Source organism: Taudactylus pleione, unplaced genomic scaffold, assembly GCF_031769625.1.
Source record: "Taudactylus pleione unplaced genomic scaffold, aTauple2 ptg000230l, whole genome shotgun sequence".
Classification (NCBI taxonomy): domain Eukaryota; kingdom Metazoa; phylum Chordata; class Amphibia; order Anura; family Myobatrachidae; genus Taudactylus; species Taudactylus pleione.
In genome coordinates this window covers 7,759,735-7,775,597 of record NW_028284632.1, presented here as the reverse complement: position 1 = coordinate 7,775,597, position 15,863 = coordinate 7,759,735, and the positions used below count along the sequence as shown (strand labels likewise).

At 47.5% G+C, this 15,863-nt stretch overlaps 1 protein-coding gene across 2 annotated transcripts in view; it reads left to right on the top strand.

Moving 5' to 3' along the window:
• Positions 1 to 15,863, top strand: part of GLIS1 (GLIS family zinc finger 1) — a 217,202-nt gene that overhangs the window by 63,174 nt on the left and 138,165 nt on the right. Inside the window, exon 1 of one of the 2 annotated variants that reach the window (XM_088479356.1) lies at positions 3,745 to 3,828. The exons of the other annotated variant lie outside the window; for it this stretch is intronic. The gene's annotated coding sequence lies outside the window, so the exon portion shown is untranslated. Of the gene's footprint in view, positions 1 to 3,744; positions 3,829 to 15,863 lie in introns of those variants that run through there. 2 annotated transcript variants of the gene reach the window in all.

Here is a 15,863-nt window from a genome sequence, read left to right as displayed (position 1 = left end):
ATAAGCGCTGTGTCTCCACGCAGTGTCAGTTGAGTGTGTTGCAGTTGGTGGCCAGTTTTTCTTTTTTTTTTGCATTGCATCAAAACAATATTTTATTGTAGGTTCTAATTCTAAGGGGTACATTTACTAAAGTGAGAGTTTTCAGAAGAGAGTTTTAAAAGTGATGTTGCCCATAGCAACTAATCAGATTCTAGCTATTATCTTCTAGAAGGTGCTAGTTAAATGTTAATTAGAATCTGATTGGTTGCTATGGGCAACATCACTTTTAAAACTCACTTCTAAAACTCACTTCTAAAAACTCTCACTTTAGTAAATTTACCACTAAGTGTTTAAGATCACTAATGGTCAGTAGGTCAAGGGCCACCGCCTTAATATCTGCGCAGTGTGTTGCAGTTGGTGGCCAGTTTTTTTCTATTTGTCTTATCAAAATTTTATTGTGTGTATTATCCCTCTTATACCCCTTTTACACCGGAGCTAAAACCCGGGTTATTGCAGGGCTAACCCTGGTAGCGCCTTGGTGTTAAAGGGGAGAGGGTTGGATTGCCGGGTCGAGTGACCCGGCAATCCAACCTAGGTAACTTGCAGGGTGAAACCCTGCAGTGTGAACGGTGCACTCTGGATCACGATGACCTGGAGCGCGCCGCATGCCGGCCGATCGGCCCGGCTTCAGTGGCGCTTGGAGATGACGTCATCTCCAAGCGTCCACTTCAACGCCGGAAAAGCCGGGTCAATGCAGACCCAGCTCTGGTGTGAACGGTGCTGATTCGGAAATATCCTGGGTCGGCGTCGGGGAAATTCCGGGTCTGGTCCGGATTGGAACTCTGTTCCAACTCTGGGTCAGACCCGGAATTTCGGTGTAAAAGCGGTATTATTCAGATGTGTTACCCAATTAGGGAGGGGTAGTATGGCCAGCAGGTCAGTCTCCTATTTTTAGTATATGATAGAGGATTTGGAGTTAGCTGCTCTGCAGTGAGACTATTAAGATTCTTAATTTCTCTTTCAACCCTTGTGAGGAATCCTTGGCTACTGTCAGTGTAATCTTTATAGCCTTCTTAAATTTGTACTAGAGGGGTGTGTTACCCAATTGAGGGAGGGAAGCAGTTTGGCCAGCAGGTCAGTCTCCTCTTTTTAGTATACAATAGGCCTGGGATAGCCAACCCTGGTCCTCGAGGGCTACCAACAGTGCATGTATTCCAGGTCTCATCACAGAATCACAAGTGAAATAATTAGCTGGATCTTTACAAATGTGTTAGTGAGTAATGAATGCAGCTGGACACCAGCTAAGTGGTCTGGAAAACGTGAACTGTTAGCAGCTCTCGAGGACTGAGGTTGGCTACCCTTGCAATAGGCTGATTCGGAGTTGGCTGCTCTGCAGTACAACTATTAAGTTTCTTGGCTTCTCTTTCAACCCTTGTGAGGAATCATTGGCTACTGACAATGTAATGTTTTATGGCCTTAAATAAAATTTTCTTCAATCAATTATTAATCAATCAATCAATTAATGCGTCATTTTCATCCATTTTGGGTGCATGTTTTTTAATGGCATTTACCACTTCTCTGCTTTTTTTTTCTTATAGCAGTAATAAAATAATAATCAATTACTCAATCAATCTCTCTTCCACTACATACTCCACCTCCATTTCCCTGTACTGCTCTCAGGCCTCTGATCTAGTTCTTGATTGATGAAAACATTTTATAGCATCATATAGTTTAAATTAAACTGCCATCCTATCTGCCACTGCAGTGCCACTCTGTTTCCTAGGTGTGCCATATTGGAAGTTGAACTGCCATGTGTTTGTGCTGCTCACTGCTGTAGCTTAGCATAGTCAGCCAGCTAGCTTGGTGCAACCTTTTGGCCTAAACTGGATGAAAACAATAATGTGAGCTGTGATGTGGTCAAATTTACTTGAAATGACTGGAAATTAATGTTATTGAGGTTAATTATACTGTTGGAAGAAAAACAGGTCCAAATTATTTGATTTTATCAGTTTTTAAAAATTTTTTAAAAAGAAAAATAAATACAGAACCAAAACCTGTGAGGGTGCTTTTGCCAAAACAAACACCAAAACACAAACTTAATACAGATCCAAAACCAAAACACAGACAACCATCCTTGTTTGAAGTTTGAGAAGTGTAATAAGGAGGGATATAATTACAAAATAGTGAATACTTCCAGGGCCGTTTTAAGAGAGGAGGGGGCCCGTGCGCAGCCTCCATTTGGGCGCCCTCCTCTCTGTCAGCGCACTGAGCGCGGTAGATTCTGTCTTCATGCCAGAAACTACTGCGCATGCGCGGGTCACCGGGAAAATGATGCCGCACCCATTTTCCTGGGGACATCTTTTCTGCGCATGCTCAGATCATCGGGAAAATGGCCACCGCCATTTTCCCAGTGATTTTTTGCTGCCATGCAACGCCGATCTGGTCTGCAGAGCAGCACATCATAATCTGCATTGAGGTAAGTATTATTAACTATGGGTGCAGGGTGTGCGGTGTGGACCCCCCTGCATCCAGGGGCCCGTGTGGACCACACACCTTGCACCCATTATAAAGACACCTATGAATACTTTATTGTTTTAATGAAATATAATGCATAGTTCAATTCAAATAGTTTTGCACAACATACCGACATTATATTTTGATGAGCGTTTATTTTTATTGAATTATATTTTAATAAACATTATTGTAGGCGTGGGCGTGATTTTGCCATCCGTGACTGCAATTGCTGCTTTAAATCTACAGCCTAAATCGTCCGAATCATGTCTGTACCTACATCTCACTGGTCAATGCCTATTACAAAAGGGCTTATGCTGACCCTGAGTGACACTGAAACCTGAGGTCCCCATCCACATAATATTTTTCTGCACCTGATCACCCAGTGAGTTATAATTGTTATTTAAATACATGGTAAGCCTAGGACAGCCCATCTTCCACTTATTCCCAGTATGCAGAATACTGGTGAACTTCTAAAGCCATATGTGGTACTAGGATGTTATACATGTTGGTTTATTTGGCAACCAAAAGGAAGCCTTGGGTATAACATTCGCCTTTTATGGAGACAAACAGGCGTGTGTACAAGAAAGGGACAGGTCACATGTCACAGGGGGCGTGATCAGCATTCCCGATGCACTGTACAACTTCCGTCCCTTTCCTCTCCCATAAAACCACCTTTTGAATGATTATTGTACTCCGGTGGCAGGTGCATGCAGCACCCATTCACCACCACTCTTCTGTACAGAGCAGTGCTAAGAGTGATATATTTCCCAACCATCCTGCCCAATCGGAAGAAAGCTGACCTGATTGGGACAGCGATACCGATCCACCAAATTAGGACTATCCCGCCTAAATCGGGACAGTTAAGAGGTATGCTTGGGTGGCATTATAGACTAAAACGATTTCAATCCCAGCATGCTTTGTCGCAGTGTAGTTGTAGTTCACCATTTGCTGAGGCGTCACAGGTTGTCTGAGCCGTCTGTACTTGTTTGGATTACCGAGACCTAAAACAACCACAGAAGAAAAGCTAGTGATCTTCGTTCTCTGTGTGTTTGATATGTCGGAGTTGATCTTACACGTCATTGGTGTTGTGGCTTGGCAGCTCTGCAAGGCAGCATTCAGCTGTTTGTCATGTATTACAGTAATGTCATATTCTGGAAATGCGGTTTGCAGCAGAAAGATCGGCCTCACACATCTGCTTTCTATTTCATGCCTTCTCTGATTTGTAAAACTCTCGCTTCCTCCGCTCTTTCTAGGTAGAGGCAGCTCTGAAGAATCACAGGGAGGAATTTTCTCTGAAATGAAAAAACAAAAACAAATCATTGTCACCAGTTCCAGGTAATAGGCTAATGCTGTAAAGCTGGGGTCTGTTAATAACATTGTGTAACACAAGCCAGAGGCGTCACTAGGGTTGGTGTCACCCGGTGCTGTAACGCATGGTGACACCCCCCCCTCCCTCCACCCAAAAAACCTCTCCCCCCTTACCAGTCCAGCAGTCACACTGTGCTCCTCCTCATAGGCAAAACTAGACATCTGGTAGGATGGCCATTCCCGGGATCGGCGGGATTCCAGGATTTAAGACCACCCTCACTTGTTCCTTAAGTGACAAACAGACCCCCCACATTCCAATAGACTCAATGCAGTGCCAATTACATCTTCCCATGTAATCAGACCAACCTCACATGCCCCTTAATTGCCAAACAGACTCCCCCACATGCCCCTTCAGTGCCAAATAAAATCTTCCCTCGTCATCAGACCCACCTCATATGCCCCTTAAGTGCCAATTAGGATTTACCCATGAAACTCTTTTTTAAGAGATAAATATCTGAAATCTGTACATTTAGTCTTTCAGAAGAAAAAAATATATATAATACTGTGATAGCCCTAAGTGACAAAAAATTGTGGGTCCCAAGAACCCCTCACTTTAATATATTGGGCTCCTACTCAACTGTTTCTGGGTGCCATCACAAATTATGCTTTGAGCTCCCCTTACAGTATGCCTCCCCACATAGCATCAGAACACCCCACATGCCTTACACATGTAGTCACACTCATATTTTCAGTACAGAAAATGCTTAAAATACATTGGCTTGATCTCAAATAGTCAACAGGTGCAGTGCTGGAGTCAGAGAGGGGGTTTGTGACAGTGCTAGGATTGGGGTCAGGTAGCAATTGGAATAGGGGCGGTTAAGGGCATGCAGCAGTTAGGGTAGAGCTGGGGGCTAAGAAAGGGAGCAGTTGGGGCAGGGAGGGGCTAGATTGGGATAATGGCAGTTGGGGTAGGAAAAAGGAATAAGGGTAGATAGCAGTTGGAGTACTGGAGGCAAGAATGGGGTTAGGATATATAGCAGCTGGGGCAGTGAGGGGGTTATAGATAGCAGCTGGGACACTACTGGGTCAAGGAGGGGGTTAGGGGCAGGCAGTGTTATGGGTATGGAGGGGGTAAGGGTAAATTGCAGCTGGGGCAGTACCTCCTTCCTGCTGGGAGACCCAGGCCATTTCACTAGAGCTATCTTATCCGGCATGAGTTGTAGCCTCCACTTGTCCCTCAGCACCTGGATGTACATGTCCAGCAATCTCCTAGCCCAGCTAGTGTGCACCTCCTTGGCTTTCTGTGAGAGCTGGCTGAATGAGTCGGGGACCCCCACCCTTACCCCCACCCAGGGGCGTAACTATACCTACAGGGGCCCCATAGCAAAATATTTTATGGGCCCCCCTCTCAGCCCGCGGCCCCCAATCTCGTCCCGCTCTTGCCCCCCCCCGGTCTGAGGCCCCCACGCCAGTGGCGTAACTTCATCTCAGGTGCCCGGAGGTAAGATAAATGTTGGTGCCCCCCCCCCCCAAACTAAAATGTACCACCCCCCAGCCCCTATGCCAGCCCTAGCTGCCGCCGCCCCCCTTATGCAATTCCTTTTATTTAATGTAGTGCTCCCCAGTAATGGTCCCCCTATGCAGTACATCCAGTAGTGAGCCCCCGGTAGTTTCCCCCAGTAGTGAGGCCCCTTGTAGTTGCCCCCAGTAGTGAGCCCCCTGTAGTTGCCCCCAGTAGTGAGGCCCCTGTAGTTGCCCCCAGTAGTGAGCAACCTTGTAGTTGCCCCCAGTAGTGAGGCCCCTGTAGTTACCCCCAGTAGTGAGCACCCTGTAGTTGCCCCCAGTAGTGAGGCCCCTGTAGTTACCCCAGTAGTGAGGCCCCTGTAGTTACCCCCAGTAGTGAGCACCCTGTAGTTGCCCCCAGTAGTGAGGCCCCTGTAGTTGCCCCCAGTAGTGAGGCCCCTGTAGTTACCCCCAGTAGTGAGCACCCTGTAGCTGCAGCCAGTAGTGAGGACACTGTAGTTGCCCCCAGTACTGAGCCCCTGTAGTTGCCCCCAGTAGTGGGCCCCTGTAGTTGCCCCCATTAGTAGGCCCCTGTAGTTACCCCCAGTAGTGAGGCCCCTGTAGTTGCCCCCAGTAGTGAGCACCCTGTAGCTGCAGCCAGTAGTGAGGACACTGTAGTTGCCCCCAGTACTGAGCCCCTGTAGTTGCCCCCAGTAGTGAGCCCCTGTAGTTGCCCCCATTAGTAGGCCCCTGTAGTTACCCCCAGTAGTAGGCCCCTGTAGTTGCCCCCAGTAGTGAGCCCCTGTAGTTGCCCCCAGTAGTAGGCCCCTGTAGTTGCCCCCGGTAGTGAGCCCCTGTAGTTGCCCCCGGTAGTGAGCCCCTGTAGTTGCCCCCAGTAGTGATGGCCCCCACCGCACGCGCGCGCACACACAACAAAAACAAACACTTACCTTATCCCCGCTCCAGTGCTGCTGCCGTCCATCCCCGGCGTCCGCTCCTCGGCACTATGGGAGTGACGTCATTACATCACTCCCATAGTGCACTGCGGGACCCGGAAGACGGAGGGAGCTCCGTCCTCCAGCTACCGCCAGGAGGATAGGAGCCGGGCGCCCGCTGGTAACACACTCAGCGGGCGCACGGCAAATGGAGGGTGCAGGGGTGCGACCGCACCCCTTGCACCCTCCGTAGTTACGCCAATGGAGGTGGAGCGCCGATCAGCGGCGCTCCTTCTCCATGCAGCTCCCGGAGCAGGTAAGTGCAGTAGAGAGGAGTGAGGAGGGTGCGGAGGGAAGGGCAGCGGACAGCGGCCTGGCACCGTAGGTGCAGGGGGAAGGCCGGGCCCCGGGTTGGTCCGGGCCCCATAGCAGCCGCACCCCCTGCACCCACGGTAGTTACGCCACTGCCCCCACCCTCTCCTGCAGCTGTAAAAACGAATTACTTACCTTACAGCTTTAAGCAGTTCTTAAAGCTGACTGATCGCCTCTGCTCTCCTCTTCATCAGTGGCAGGCAGCTGTTTGTCAGTGTCCGTCAATAGAGACATCCTCCAGATAATGCAGCTCCCCCTCGGTGTTCTGTCTCTTCACACAGTCAGTCAGGCACACAAAGACCGCGGGTGCCGTGACATCATCACGTCACGCCGCGCACTTGACCAGTCACCTGCCGGATGCCTGTGCATTGTAAAGCAGGTAGGCGGAGCTTGGGAGCTCCTACTCCAAGGTTATAGGCAAACTTCCTCCCTGACCACCTCTTTGTTTCACCCGGTGGGGTCCGCCCTCCCCCCTCTCCCTCTCCAATTGGCGGATAATGCCGGTAGTGTGGTGGCGGCAGGGGGTGCATCGGGTGCGGGCATGGGTGTTTCGGCGGCGGGGGGGAGTGCGAGCTGCCGACATGAGTGTGTGGCTTTTGGTGTCACCCCCTTGGAGGGTGACACCCGGAGCGGCCCGCACCACCCGCACCCCCCTTGTGACGCCACTGACACAAGCCCATATCAAGGGCAGCTGGTCTGCACACAACTTCACACAAAGTCCCAGTCCTGCCTGCTTTCTGCACGTATATAGGGCCTGATTCAGAGCCGCTCACTCTGACAGAGCGCTCGCTCTGAATCAGGGCCGGGCTTTTTTTTTTTTTTGGTGCGGCCTCTTGGCCGCTCGCATAGCTGTGGGTGACCACCCGCTCGCATAGCTGTGGGTGACCACCCACAGCTATTGCGAGCGGCCATGATGATGGTCACGATGGTCAAGACCATTGCGACCATCGGGCTTGCGACGAGACCCTTGTGGTAGGGTCTCGTGGCTGCAAGCCCCAGAGAGATTTCGGCTCTAACAGAGCCGGAATCTCTCCACTGACATCACTCGTGATGTCAGTGGGGCCGCTCCCAAACGGCAGGCGTTCTCATGGGAACGCCTCCGTTTGGGCAGCCACCCCCCCGGCCCACCCACCAAAGGGGGCATGCTGTCACTCAACATCGACAGCTCGCCCCCTTTGGTGTGAGACCTGGAGAGATGGATTACCGGCTCCGTTGTGCGCATGCGCTGTGGGCCACCATCGACCCGGTTGCGAGCCCTCAGCGCTTGCGACTGGGTCTGAATCAGGCCCATAGTCCACTGGCCTCCCGACCTCTGCTTGGCTGCCACAGCCCCACCTGGGCTGTATTCTCTGGGTAACAGAAGGTCACACCCCTTTTTAAATGTGTTTGAGGAGATCCCACCATCACTGTTCAGATTAAGTGGCTCACTAACGCCACTTAGCTTAATTCTATTATATATTCCCCTCCCCAGCTCACAACCCCTGGAGTGAGCGACTTGGGATGAGACTTTTTATAGCGAATTTCCTCTTCACTTTCCTCATCATTGCCTTCCAACACCTTCAAGTACATCATCCAGGCTCTTCTGTCATCTTGTGGTCTTATCCTCCAAGTTCCTACGTTTCATTTTTTTTCCCTGACTTTATGAAACTTTATATATCCAGCAGTTGTTTGATTGCGCTTTCAAACTTAGCAACAATTTTCTGCATTTTAACATATTTCAGTTCTATGTACGAGGGCTGATTGACAAGTAATGAGACTGCCTCTGTTTTCTTTCCCATAGGTAGACGTGGCAACGCTATGCTGGGTTTTGTCTTCTTTGTTTGGTCACAGCGAGTGGAAGATCTTCGTATGTTTCGTCATGGCGGATGAGGTAGACATGTCTGTGAGATTACGTCAGAGATGTGTGATTGAATTTTGTGTTCAAGTTGGAAAAAGCGGAAATTAAACTCATGTAACGTAACGGCAAGCATACGGTTAAGAGACAATTAGCCGAGCTGCAGTATTTCGGTGGTAGAAGCACTTCAGAGAGGGTAATACACGAGTGACTGACGAAGCGCATTCTGGGAGACCATCCACCGCGATTACAGATGTCAGCATTGCCAAAGCTGCGGAGATGTCGCAAAATGACAGAAGGTGAACTTTACGCAAACTTTCGGCTTCACTTGGCATCTCATTCTAATGGGCTCAGCATATTGTGACAGAGGAACTGAAAATGCATTGCGTGTGTGCCAGGTGGGTACCCAGAAATCTCACAGAAGAGCAGATGTGCCGACGAGTTGAATCGTGCTAGAACATGGTTCGAATGTCGAACAAGACGTCCAATTTCCTGACATTGATTGTGACATGTGACGAATCGTGGATTCGTCATTATGATCCGGAATCCAAACAACAGTCCAGTGTATAAAGCATTTCCGCTTTTTCCAAGTTTAACAAACAAATCAATCACACATCTCTGACGTAATCTCACAGACATGTCTTCCTCATCCGCCATGACGAAACCTACGAAGATCTTCCACTCGCTGTGACCAAACAAAGAAGACTACGACAGTCCAACCGCAGGTTCAGACACATCGATGTATGAGCTTCCCAACAACCAGCATAGTGTTGCCAAATCTACCTATGGGACAGAAAATCAGAGGCAGTCTCATTACTTTTCAATCAGCCCTCGTACTAAACTTTGGAGAGTGATAAAGTGGATAGAGATAAAGTACCAACCAATCAGCTCCTGTCACTTTACAGGCTGTGTTTTTTTTTTACTAAGCCTTGGATGGAAGTAAAGTGAATGGAGATAAAGTACCAGCCAGTCAGCTCCTAACTGCAATGCCACAGGCTGTGTTTGAAAAATGACAGGAGCTGATTGGTTGGTACTATATCTCCATCCAAGGCTTAGTAAATAGACCCCTGTGTTTGGAAAATGACCGAAGCTGATTGGTTGGTACTGTATTTCCATCCACTTTATCTCTCCAAGGCTTAGTACATAGACCCCCAAAGCCTTTTGTGGTTCTTCCTCCATTTCAGAACGTCCAATTCTTTCCCTTGAACCTTCAGCATTCTCTACAGCCGCAATTATCTCTTTTTGGCTGTACTTAAGAACTTCAACAATTTCATCCACTTCAGAAGGTAAGAGGTTACTGCTCTTCATCCTGTACCAGGGCCAGATTAACAATGGGGCGGATGGAGCTACAGCTCCAGGCCTCCACATCAAAATAGGCCCATTGTCATGACAACATGATGTTGACTGGCCATCAGATCTCCACACAGTCGGCCATAAATCATGTATAAAAATTGTATTTCTATTTACCTCACAAAATTAAGCATTTTTTTTCTATTACATATTTAGGGAGACATTGGGTCTGAGAGTATAAGGGTGTACACGCCCACATTGCACTGGCCACACCCACACAGCACTAGTCACACTCCTTCGTGCATGGCAGCATAAAAAATATAATATAAAGGCTGTATATACTGTATAGTGAAATACTGTTTATTCAGATTAAAAACACATCCATAAATGTCCAACCATGTAACAAACAGAGCAGCGTACTAGATATTGGGGGTGCCAATTTTGCACACAACAATATCACAAGCTGTGTGTAGTGCACTCCCTTCACATGCTACTCACTTCCCAAACAATGCATTTACACAGTAATGCAGTGACAGTTTATAAAACAATGTGATAGTACAGTTACAGAACCAAATACACCAAAAGGTACCTTACCTACAGCCTTACCCTATCTTAAATGGGGGCCTGACAATGGTGCTGGTAAAACCTACAATTAATACCATCTTGCAATATCATCCCTACATGGAATAGTGTTCTCTATGGCCCGGTCTAGTGCTGCCTACTATGGGGCCAAAGCAATAACTATAGGGCCTAGTGCCCTTTCTACACCCTCAGGCCTAGTGTCTGCCTAACATGTGGCCAAACCAATGATCCCTGTAGGGCCTAATGCCCTTTCTACACCCTCAGGCCTAGTGCCTGCCTAACATGTGGCCAAACCAATGATCCCTGTAGGGCCTAATGCCCTCAGTGCCTCTGCCTAGTGCCACCTAATGTGAGGAGCTGTATGTATATGGTCAGAATGCCCTCCCTAACAGGGCCCTAGTCCCCTTTATGTATCCTGGGCCTATTGCCTGCCTATCCAGGGCTAGACTCCTTTCATATGGGGCCTACTGTTTCCTACACCTCAGGCCTACTGCCCGCTGGATAAGAGCATTTACTATTGATATTGGGCCTATTGCCCCCTGATGTCCTCAGGCCTATTGCCCACCTGATCAAGGTCTTTAACAAAGCTATGAGACCTATTGCCTTTTTATGTCTCCCCAGGCCTAGTGCAATGCTACAGTGCTCCAGGCCTAGTTCCTGATAGTGCCTACGGGCCTTGTGTCCGAACCCTGGTGGCCTAGGGGGAATGTAACAGATTAGGATTTACTGGTCCTGGAGTCTTCGGCTGAGCCAAGCCTGGTTCAGACAGATTGCCTCTTGCTCGGTGCTCCCTTGTGGTCTTCGCCTGAGGTGGACCACTTCCCGCTGCCTCAGGGTTTCTTGTAGTCTTCTCCTGGGCAGTATTAGCCAGCATTAGCTCTTTTGCAATGCACACTGCTGCCTCAGGATCGCCGGTGTCTTCACCGACCCCACTTCTGGCACCGACACCACATATGGCATCCTCTTCCTGCCGCCACCCTCCAGGGCTTCCGGCATTTTCTTCTTGCTGTCTTCAGAAGCTCTTCTCTGCTCCTTCTTGGCTGTCAGATTGCCTCCCGACACCTCGTGCTCACTAATATAAGCCAGTTCCAGGGTGCATGTCGATGACTGATTTTTGAATTGGCTATTGTGTTTGGCGCACCCTGAATCCTTAAAAAATTCAGGCCCTCCATTTTGCTCTATGTAGGACGATGGGAGACACTCGCCGCTACCCCTTTGCCCACTGTCGATATCTGCTGATGGAGCAAACAGGGGCTGGATCCAGGTTTACCATCTGGCCCAAAGTTGCTGCCGGGACCTTCCTCATCGGCGGTCTGAAATCGATCTGAATCCTGACTTGCGGCCATGCCCGGAGACCTCCCTGGCCCCGCTACAGCACTATCATGCACACCATTGACACTTAAGGAAGGTGCAGTTTTGCCGTATATGTACATGGCCTCTGTGGCTGTGTGTTTGGGAACGCAGCTGCTTTCACTGACATGCCTGCAACATTACACACCCATGAGATGGACATGTTTTGGCTTTCACTTCAAACCATCTCCCAGTCACCACACCGGAACACCCATCACTTTGCCGCCCCGTTTCTGATGTCTGCCCCGATCGCAACAGCTTCTTTGTGCACAGATTCTGTGTAATGGATGTGTTGTAGGGGTGTTCACTGAACTAAGTGAACAGTGGAATTGAAATTGAATGACATGCACCTCTGAATCAGGCCCTAGATGTAGTAATGATCACATTTAAAATGTGATCATTAACACACATCATCGTTAAGGTCCATTGGTATGCTTTATCATCTTCTTGCCGGGACAGCACCGCAATACCCAGCCGCACGAGAGGAGCAAACCATGAAATTCTCATCCGACGAAACACCAATATCCAATTCCCAATGCACAATGCAGCCTAAGGGAATACAGCCCACCTTCTACCAATATTGAAAGTAGGGATAAATAAACTCTAAATACTTTTCCTCGTAGAATAGTTTTCAGCATTAGAAGGACAGGGGATCCAGATATGACTTGGATATCTCTCCCCCACTGTGCACAGAGCACATGCCTAAGCTGTAAGTATCTATAGAACAAGTGAGAGGGAAGAGCACCCTCAAGGCTAAGTTGAGCAAAGGAATGTAGGATCCAATTCTGATATAATTGACCCACAGTATCCACCCCATGAGACAACCACAACCACAAAGAGGTTACAACTTTAATTGGACCAACTGATGTATTGTGTCAGTTACGAGGAAGCAACCACGGATTCTATAGATGTATCCACATACATCTAGCCTCATTGCGCGTTAAACAGCCCCTCTAGTCATGCCATGCAGTGGCATGACTCAGTAGCGCTGAGCATCTTTTTTTCCCTTTAAAATGCATCTTATTCACAAAGTGATGCGACTAGGACGCACAAGCAGCTTATGTCTGTATGTCTGTCTCTTATGACTGTATGTGTATGGGAAACTATACGTTACAGTGTCACAGCCGCTGAACATTTAAGACTTGAATTTATTTTATAGTATATAAAGAAAATGTAGTTCACGATTTCTCCAGCTGACGCATTAATGTTAATGATGAATAAAATTATTTATCAGCCTCGTATAGTCTCCCAGTGCAGCCCAGCACACAGAAGTGTGTGCTGGGCTGCTGTGAACCTAAGAGGGAGGGTGAGCGGTGCCGGACTCGGGTAATTAGTACCCTCTCGCAGTTCCCCCCCCTCTCGGCACCCCTGTGTACGGGCGATCGCCGATCGCCCGTACACACTTGTCGATGGACAGATATGTCTGCAGACATATCTGTTCATCGGCTGTGCAGCACAGCCAATGCAATATGTCTGTGAACGACGACATTTACAGACATATAGTCTGTACACACGGGCCACGATGTATTGTCTATCTCTTATACCACACCCATTGCAGTCTTGGTGAAAAGGCCTGCGACTGTGCGAGTCAAATGCTGGGTACACACTGGGCGATATATTGGCCCGTAATTAGTTAGACAATGTCTAGATAGACACCAGATGTTAGACAGTCAAGTTAGACAGGGAAAAAAGTTCGATATCATTCATACTGATTCCATATGTTGATCACACCTTCAAGAGGCATGTAAGGGATAGATTCAATATGCTTAACTAGGCAAGTCTTAAATAAAGTAATGAGACCTATGGAAATCTTATGTCATAGAGTTGATTATTTCAGAGGTAAGTCAAAAAGACAGGCAAACGTATGTCTATTCTATAGGTGGTAGAAGTCAGCCTCAGAGGTCCACACTCAGGTCTTTAACATTTAACACTTTTTTTTTTTAACCTCTTTATTTTTGAAGCAATGAATGGTACAATGAAATATAACATTCATAATATCCAATAACACATAACATTAAGATGAAAAATGCAACATGTAATTTAAAAACAGAAAACAACCAGATATTAGAATAAGGTCGTCAGCTAAATTAATATACCTTAGAGTATAAATTTTGCGAAATAATTTAGTCTAATAGATAAAGGTAACCTTGTAATATAGGGTGTACATAATAGACATAACAATCAAATAACATCACATCTCAATATATAATCAAATAAACTAATCAAAACAAACAAAAAAATAAATAAATAAAATAAATAAAGAAATAAAAAATTGTGCTCGCCCTCTCTCCCCCAACATTTAACACTTTAAATTACATCTTCAACTTTTTCAAATAATGAAAAGTTCATCTTATCACTACCTGGGAAGCTAGGCTAACGCATAAGGCTGCTTTTGGGCAAACCAGCCAACTGCAAAAGAGTGTTACCCAGTGGGGGGCTGCCCTGGCTGCAGCTTAGGTCAGCGCTGGCCCGTACTCCAGCGTCTCTAGTATTGCGCAAGTGCAGAATCCAAGCTCAGGGAAGAAATAAAGGGGAAATTATAAAAAAAAAATAAAAATGGAATATAACGGCTTCTAGGGCTGCAGACTTTGCAGCCCCTAGAAGCACCTTATAGCCAGCGATCAGCACAGAACAGGCTTCCTGCTGGAAGCTCTTACTGTGCTGATAACACTTCAGACTGGCAGTCCCACAGGGGGAGGAGTTTCCTCCCCTGAGACTGACAGCCCTGTGTAAGATTGTCATGTAGGGCTTCCAATAGGAAGCCACTACACTGCCAACACAAGCAGCAGGGCAGACCTACAGTTGAGATGATTGCTCTAATGCTGGTGAGGGGGAGTTCCGGAGCCAGTGCGGTCTCCAGGACAGGAGCTCATTGGGAACTCAATGGTGGCTTTTTGCTGGGGGGGCTGCAGTCCCGCAGCCCCTAGGTAGAAACCGCCACAATTGTTACCCCAAATTACTTTTCAATCCATCAGATAATGGGTGCTATTGGTGGATGCAGTCAGATGGTCAGTGATTTTCGCCTGTTTATGCAGTCACCCTCAGATGAGGTCACAGTGATGTCAGAAGTTTTCCTAAACTAATGGGCACCCGACAGAGCAATTCAATTGTTACTCTGTTCAGGTGCACATAGCCGCGGTTAGATATATTTCTGCTCGCAGCCTCCTGAGGTGGCAAGCAGAAATGGGTGATGTCAGCTGTTTGGGTGCGTAAAGCAGGGCTTTAGACGGGGTTAGTTGCTATTTGCAGCTAAACCTGTGCTTTTAGGCGCGCACACGTGGCACGGGTGTCCAAACACAGCAACAATTGAATTGCTCCATTGGGTGCCCTTTGCATTTGGGTGCCCAAAAAGCAACTGAATCGCCCCGTAAAAGTCACTTAAAAATAATTGTAGAACCAAATAGCCATTTACTATTGTCTGCACAGTATTTCAGTAAATGTTTCATGATCGTTCCCTTTTCATTTGTATCTGTATCTAATTTCTTGTGAATACTTAATTAGGAAAAATATGTACCAGCCTCGTCTCACTCAATTGTTATGAGACATATACCAAAAATGTTAAATATATTTGTTTTTCTTGGAGAATTGACAATTTATTATTTTTATGTTGGTATTGAAGTTCATACTATTTTTTAATAAATAACTTAATTTATTGGTATCTGACTGAAGAAGCAGCAGTGAAACGCGTGTCTCAGACCCGTGAATCCCGCTGTGTACAGGCGGGATCCTTATCAGCAGCACACAGTCAGGCTCTCCACATGGCAGAGTTTTTCCATTTGATGCCGGCTCTATGCGTGAGCACCCTGGTACCTTCTACTCTCTCCCTTTCCAAGTGCACGTAGTGGCTACATATTACATGTGTGAGTAAATTACTATGCAATACCTATTTGGCAAACAGAGCTCTGCTCACCCTGTATTAGTTGCATTGCAGCTATTGCTTCCTTTTTTCCTATCACTGTATACAGGGTTTGTGCTTCTCACCACTCACCACAACCCCATGGTATGGGATTGGCAGCAGCATAGACTCCGATTCTGTGCTGTGTTACTTATAATCTTATTATACACAAGTACCGGAATTGATATGATTTACCGCTGGATGCTCGACCGGCGGTTGGAATCCCGGCAGCGGCTGCCCGACATGGGTGAAAATCCTGATCGTCCCCAGGTAAGTATTCACTAACCAACCTCCCCCCCTA